Source organism: Octodon degus, unplaced genomic scaffold, assembly GCF_000260255.1.
Source record: "Octodon degus isolate 3935 unplaced genomic scaffold, OctDeg1.0 scaffold00323, whole genome shotgun sequence".
Lineage (NCBI taxonomy): Eukaryota > Metazoa > Chordata > Mammalia > Rodentia > Octodontidae > Octodon > Octodon degus.
In genome coordinates, this window is record NW_004524899.1 from 937,214 (window position 1) to 944,484 (window position 7,271).

A 7,271-nucleotide genomic window follows, 5' to 3' on the forward strand; every position below is an offset into this window, starting at 1 on the left:
TGTCTACTGTCTACTGTCTCCCCTCCCCATCCTGACTGGCTGCCATCCTTTATGATAGTGAAATCCATTTTATACTGAGGAATGTCTGCTCCTGGGTCTATACCTCAATGGGTATATTCAAAGCATGCATCTTGGTTGTGGTTAGAGTTTGTTTTAGCAATTCTTAGGAACTGGTGCAAGTTCACACCCTCTGTGGAATGACCTGATTTCTACTTTTGTTGGTTTATGAGAACCAACGTACTTTATATCATCAAAGAGATTTTGTTTTGTCTCCAAACCTTTACGTGGATGTCAAGGGATTTTGAAGATGGAATTTTCTTCTTTGATTTGTAATGGTGTTTTGTTGTCTGTATGGGATTTATACAAATGGTGGTGGGTGCACTCCTGTAAACAGGACTACTGGGAGAATGTTTGGGTACCATGTAGCTCTCATCCAAGGCCTCACAGCTTGAGAAAAAGTCCTTTATGTAGTGGATTTAAAATCTGAATATAGAGTGACTTGCTTCAATGTGCCTTTATCTGTCTCATTTCCTTTGCTTTTCTCTTGATACTGAATAGCTGAAAAATGATCAGCCAGCTCTGGAGGTTCATATGGTCCCCACTCAGAGAAAGGTGACTATCCAGTTCAAATCCTCCCCAAGTCACAAATTACACTGTATTGACCTAATCTATGCTACTAGATTCTCTTACTTCACTGAAAAGAAAGATTCTGTCATCTCTTTCTTCTTTACAAGAATCTTTTTGGTTTATATCTTATACTCGACTTTGAAGAAAACAATACCGAGTATAATAGCTGTTGTTATTTCTCTAATAACATTATGGAATTTTGTTTTTTTATATAAAATAAAAAAGAGGCTCTGGGCTAGCTTACTTTCTGTTCATTTTATGCCTCAGTTTTCTTCCTTTTGGATATTCTGCCTCCTGTGGCTTCAAGGACACCGTATGTTTATCAGTAGCAGCATCTGTAGTGTGGCCAGTACCATCCTGACTACGTAAGGATTCGTTTATGATTTTATGAATATGTTTATGAGAAGACCATTAGCTAATGACTTTGTTCACTTTGGGCTCAAGACTCTGATGTCTGAAAAGGGCGCTAGCTTCATAGTTCAATCTAGTTTTCTCTGGTCTAGAAGTAGAAGTCCTGCTAAAAGGATGTGTTTTAGATAAATGGCTTTGTGTTCAGTGTCTGAAAGAAAAGGGGACAAACTTGTATCCAAGGCCAAGCTGTTTTTCACCTTAGAGGTAGCTGCAAATGCAGGAGATGACTCTCAAACAGTCAATTCTTCTTGAGGAGGAGTCTTTGAAGTAGGACCTGAAAGTTTTAAACTTCACTACTTCCCATGGATTCCTCAAAAGCTGCTTCCTGTGATCTCCAGGCAGTGGGAGAGGTACTCAGCAAGAGGGCTTGTGAGACCTTGAGTTTCAGATTCCTCTGGAGCATCAAGTTCCAGCATTTTAGTAGCAACTGTAACTCCATTAGAAGATCACATATCAGGGCGACAACTGCTTGTTCCATGTGTTTTAGCTTCAGTTTGATCACAAGTGTCAGCTACCAGAATTCCCTTTTCATTATGTTGTGACTGAGATGCAGCCCTGGAAAATTTTCTTAATTCATTTATACACACAGAATGTGCCAATTCAATATTTGTTTTTTTCCCCCTACTATTGGACACAGATTTTGTTTTCTTTTGTACCTGGCTAATGGCAGAAATTAAAAAGGCTGTTATTGGTGAATCTGGGATAACATTTTCATTATATTCCAGTTCAGTTGCTTGATGCTATAGATCATTCTGTTTTCTGCTGCAGTTGTTATGCTACACCCTTATATCATCAAATATTTCGCTCAGATTACCAGATACAGGCATGCAAGCCTGATTGAAACATTAAACATTAGCTCTTCATTTCAATAAGACATTAGAAACAATATACATTAAAATCATTAATTTATTTATTTGGTAAAGGGTCTTGCTATGCAGCTTGGACTCATAGTGATCCTCCCGTCTCAGCCTCTTCAGTGCTGGGATTGCAGGCATGCCCCTCATCATGCCCAGTTTCAGGGGCTAGTATGCTGCACCTGGGTTCCAGGGACAGCACTGCATGCTGAGCCAAGGGTCAAACTCTGGTCTTTGCACTTGCCAGACACGCACTTAGCCTGCCCAGTTATCTCTCCAGCCCTGAAAAACTACACATTTACATAAAGAAACAAGGCGAAAGGTATTGTTATAATGCACATTGCTGTCTTCAATGTAGTTGCTCAAATACAATTATCAGCATATAAAATTGGTCAAAGTAAAATTTTTAAACATTAACTGCTACTTTTAAAATATTGGTAGAAATTAGAAGTACAATCATCTCAGCTTTCCTGTGTATATATTTATGTTTTTCCCTTTATTTTTCCCAATCTTTTCTGTTTTCCCTTACCTCTTTTCACTTTATTTCTTGTGTCCAGTTCTTTCCACTTTAATGTATCTATTGCACTTTTCAGATTTTATTTAATCTTTTAGGTCTTTACTTGCAAACCTTGCAGTTCATCATGGTACTCTCAGTTTTGTCCAAATTCTCTTAAAGTAATTAGATACATGTGCAGAGTTGGGCTTCCATGATCACTTCCAGGGATGTTCGTCTTGTTAATGAAGTTCTATACCGTGACTTGTTGCATGTTTTCATAACTTTATGGCTCCACCCTATAGACAGGAAGGTGTCTTTGCACTGCTGTAATGCAGTTTCCAGGGCTGCCTTGAGTTCTTCAGAGCCTTGCAGGAAAGCGGATCCTACCAGAGCTGAGAAGGGATTGCACTCTATCCTCCTCCTTTACCCCTTTCACATCTCAGACTGCCAAACCCTGGCAGGGAAGCCTGCATTTCCCCAGGAGAGGAAGGGCCTGTGGGACCAGGAGGCTGTGGACCCACTTCCCTCTGAAAGACAGATAGGAAAAATGAGAAATCCAGTCAGTCTTGCTTAAGGTCATGCAACTGTGAACAACGCTGGAACCAAGTTTTGTTGTGGCTTCTTTGCTAAACAGTGGAATGATTATTGAATAAAGCATGGTTTCAACTCAGAGGTGCTTGCAGACTTCTATGTGAATAAACTCACAAACATTCCTTCAACAGAAATAATGTTTTATGCGTGTTTATTATAAGTAAGGAACACGGCCTTAAGAACTTGGTTGATGTTTTACCCAAGAATCACTTGGAAATCCTTGCTAAAAATGTCCTGCATAAAATGCAGACCAATGATTCGTGAGAATATTAAAAAAAATCTCTATTTTAAAATGAAAGCCACAGAGGTTTCAGATAGTGTGTGGCAGACACTTTGAGAAACAATGGATGAGAATGGTAATCTTCTATTTAACAGATTGACTGGGCATTTTGGCTGTGTGGAGACCCAGTCAAAGCATAATCACTAAGGTCATCTGTGAAGACAGATTTTAATAATCACCTTACTATTCTACTTGGAGGGAGTTATCTGTGTTAATGTCCAGGCATGAAATGTAACGATCTGTTTTATTATTGTTAATTTATGCTCAAGCTTCCTTTTGCTCTCTTTTTAACCAACATAACAATTATACAGGCTACTTGCCTCAGGGAAATGCTGTAATAGGACTAATTAAATATTTAATATTTTAAAGGACTTAAACAACCTTGTAAGTAATATGTTAAGAGGAGATAAAATCATGATGATCTCCTTAGGAGGAGGAATACTAATGAGGCACTGGGGCAAGCATCTCTTTAATGACCATGTCCTGGGTCTGTCGGGAGGCAAGGAGCATGTTTAAGTTAATGGCTTTGGTAACCTATGGCAGTTCTTACACTCCCTGGTTTCAAGGCTGAGAGCAAGTTTCTTAATTTTAGTTAGTCTTTCTCACTTATGTAGCAGGGGTAGGAATACTACCTACCTTTTGGATTGTTCTGGTAGCCAATAATGGCTAGTGGTTTCTAATCATGTAAGTCTGTCTTATAGACTCTAGATATTACCGTATCTATATCTATATCTATATCTATATATATATATATATATATATATATCTATCTATATAAATATATTACTATATTTAAACTTGTAAATTTGCCTTTACAAAACAGAAGTTTAGGAGTTTGCAAGTGGGTAGGTGATGTTAGACATAATTCAATTTAGAAAGAAGAGGAATGGGAAGAAGAAAGGGTGGAGGAGCACATGGTTAATTTTTGGTATCCATTTGACTGGAATAAGGAGTACCTAGAGCCTTACAAAGCATTCTCTGAGGTGTTGACACCTGAGAGTGTTCCAAAGGAGGTTGGCGTTTGAGTGTGAGAGGGCTAAGTGGCTGAAACCCACCTGCAGTGTGGAAAGCATCTCTCTGCTCTGGACCCGGATGGAACATAAGGGTGGGGAGGCAAATTCATCTCTGTCTCTTTGGTGCTAAGATATGCTCTTGTGCTCTTGGATAACAGAACTCCAGACTCTCAGGTCTTTGGACCAGCCTCCTCTTTCCAGACCAGGTTGTAAAGCCTTCCTACTTGGACTACAAACTGGGACTCAGTGACAGTGCTTGCCTAGGATGCCTAAGGGTCTAGTTCAATCCTGAGCTTGGCCTACACCCAAAGAACTGAACTTGATTTGGGCATCCCTAGACTTCCAGCTTGCAGATAATCTGTTATAGATTTCCTAAACCAGTTTCCCTAACATAACTCCTCTCATTTATCAGTTTATCTATCTATATCTTATTAGCTCTATTTCTTTGGAGAGTCCTGAAGAACACAGAGTAGGATAAAATGCTTCTTGAATTCAATCCCAAGCATGGCTAAAAGCACCAAGCAACACCTGTGCAGATGGTGCAGCCTCACATGGATATGCAGTCAATAAGAAATGCAACAGGGCTGGCCAAATAGCTCAGTGGATTAAAGCTCCTGCTTAGGCAGATGTAGAGAACAGGGGTTTGATCCCTGGGCCTGCCTTGCCTACCCTGCCCCCAGGGCATGCTGAGACAGAGATTGAGATTGGTTGTGGTGGCACGCACCTGTAATCTCAGCACTTGGGAGGCTGTAAACAGGAGGATCACTATGAGTTTAATCTATGTAGTGGGACCTTGTACATCCTGTATACTCTGTCCCAAAGAGAAAGAAAGAAAGAAAGAAAGAAAGAAAGGAAGGAAGGAAGGAAGGAAGGAAGAAAGAAAGAAAGAAAGAAAGAAAGAAAGAAAGCCTTAGTAATGTGGAAAACCATAGAACTATCCAATGCCATAGCTTACAGATCATAGAGAAAATACCTTTATTTTCATAGGGGTCAGTGGATGAATGTAGATTAGCAGAAAATTTAAAACATGATTTATAAAATAGGGCCATATTTTTCAAGTTTACTCAGAAACAAGAACTACATTAATAAAGTTTTAAAACATACTTTTGGAAATAAATTCTCAATTAGCACTTAAATACACAAATAAGTATATCTAAAATATTTTTGAAAATGTGTCCTATTTACCAGGTAGTGTTTGTAATTAAACATATTTTATAAATATTTTTCTAACAGAGTCTATGTGCAAACTTTGCTGTGTTTTGAAAAAGTAATATGAAGTATAATCATGCATGTGTGTGTGTGTGTGTGTGTGTGTGTGTGTATGGCAAATGAGTCTACCAACTTCATAATTAGCTTTGTATTCTATTGGCAAAGTAGCAAAAGGAGCAGTTCTCCAGCTCCATAGATTTTATAAATATTTATGATAGCCACTGTGTGTTAGGGCATTCTTTAAAAGATGGCATAGCATTTACATTTTTTATATATACATTTTTGTTGTTTCTTTAATGCTCTACTAGTAATCATCGTGATTCCTAAACATTTATTAGCTATATATTAGTTTTATAAGTTACTGAATGAAAGTAAGGGTAAAGTTTTAAGTTTATTTTACTGAGTCTTATCTGTGGATTTCATTTTTATCATCTCTTTCTTGATAAATTTATTGGTAACTCCCAAATGAATACTAGTGGTACTTCTGTAGTTATTCATAGACATCATTCTATCCTTTTCAAAGTACTTCTAAAAGTACAATAAGGCACATGAAAGTCCTTGGATTTTCTTGGTATCAGTGGTTAGAGAACTGTGGTTTCAATTTTTTCCTTAATAGAATTATGTCTTCATTGATGTTAAAGATTCCTTTAAAATAACCTGAGTGCTTGCTTCGGCAGCACATATACTAAACTTGGAACAATACGGAAAAGATTAACAAGGTCCCTGCACAAGGATGACATGCAAATTCATGAAGCATTTCATATTTATTAAAAAAAAAGTGACCTGGAAGTCTTTGCTAAATAGATGTACAATAGTTTGTGATAGGCCTTCATCACAAATAAGCTAGATATACCAACAAGTCTGAGCTTTCAAGTAACTTCCAGGGAGTTACATTTTTCCTTGAAAGTTTTGCCCTTATGCAATATTTTTAAAATTATCAGATACAAAAGTTACATTTCTTGTTATATATATCTTGCTTTATCCTGGTCTTAACCATCCAGGAGAAAGGTATAAAAACGAAGTATAAAAAGTAAAACCATGTTAATATGCTGAGCTGTAAAAAGCTCAAGTCAACAACTTTGGACACTGCCAGTCTTACGGAAAACTCACTACTATTATGGACTACTGGACTGTATTGGGAGATTCTGCTGAATTTAAGCACCTACAATATTTAAATGACAATGGAATGCCCATTTCTGATAAAATGAACAAAAATAGTGGGATAGAAATGAACAACCCTTTTGTATCTGTATACTCAAAATAGTTAGGATAGATATACAGCTCTATTTTCTTAATTCAATGAATAAAGAGGCTTGTTATAATAGTGTTTGAGACAGAATATCAGGTCTGCATCTTGTACAATGAATAACCACTAAGACAATAATATGCAATGTATTAATTATTTAAAATGTGCCAGTAATCGGTTGTGAAACTGTCTCATTGATATTTGTTTCTCAATAAAATTATTAAAAAACATAAAATTATTTTTAGGAGCCACCAGAGATGTAGTCCTATTAAAAAAAAATTAATCAACCCAAACAAAGCAATCTCTTGACTGAAATGACCATAACAAAACATATCCTGTAGTTACCTGGCAGTGACAAATATTTACCTGTGTGGATGGACTCAAGCTTTTCATTTTGATATTAAAATCTGTTATTACAGATTGTACAAATTGCTGTGGTTTGAATAAGTGTCTCTCAGATGTTCCTGTGTTGAGGGCCCTGTTCCTTTGGAGGCACTATCAGGAAGTGGTGGAACCTGGAGGTGGCAGAGCCTCCCAGAGGGTC

At 37.4% G+C, this 7,271-nt stretch overlaps 1 non-coding gene across 1 annotated transcript; it reads left to right on the forward strand.

Moving 5' to 3' along the window:
• Window positions 1-6,142: 6,142 nt before the first annotated feature.
• Window positions 6,143-6,249, forward strand: LOC111814471. Its single transcript, XR_002819451.1, has one exon. It is a non-coding gene; the product is annotated as a U6 spliceosomal RNA (small nuclear RNA).
• Window positions 6,250-7,271: the final 1,022 nt, after the last annotated feature.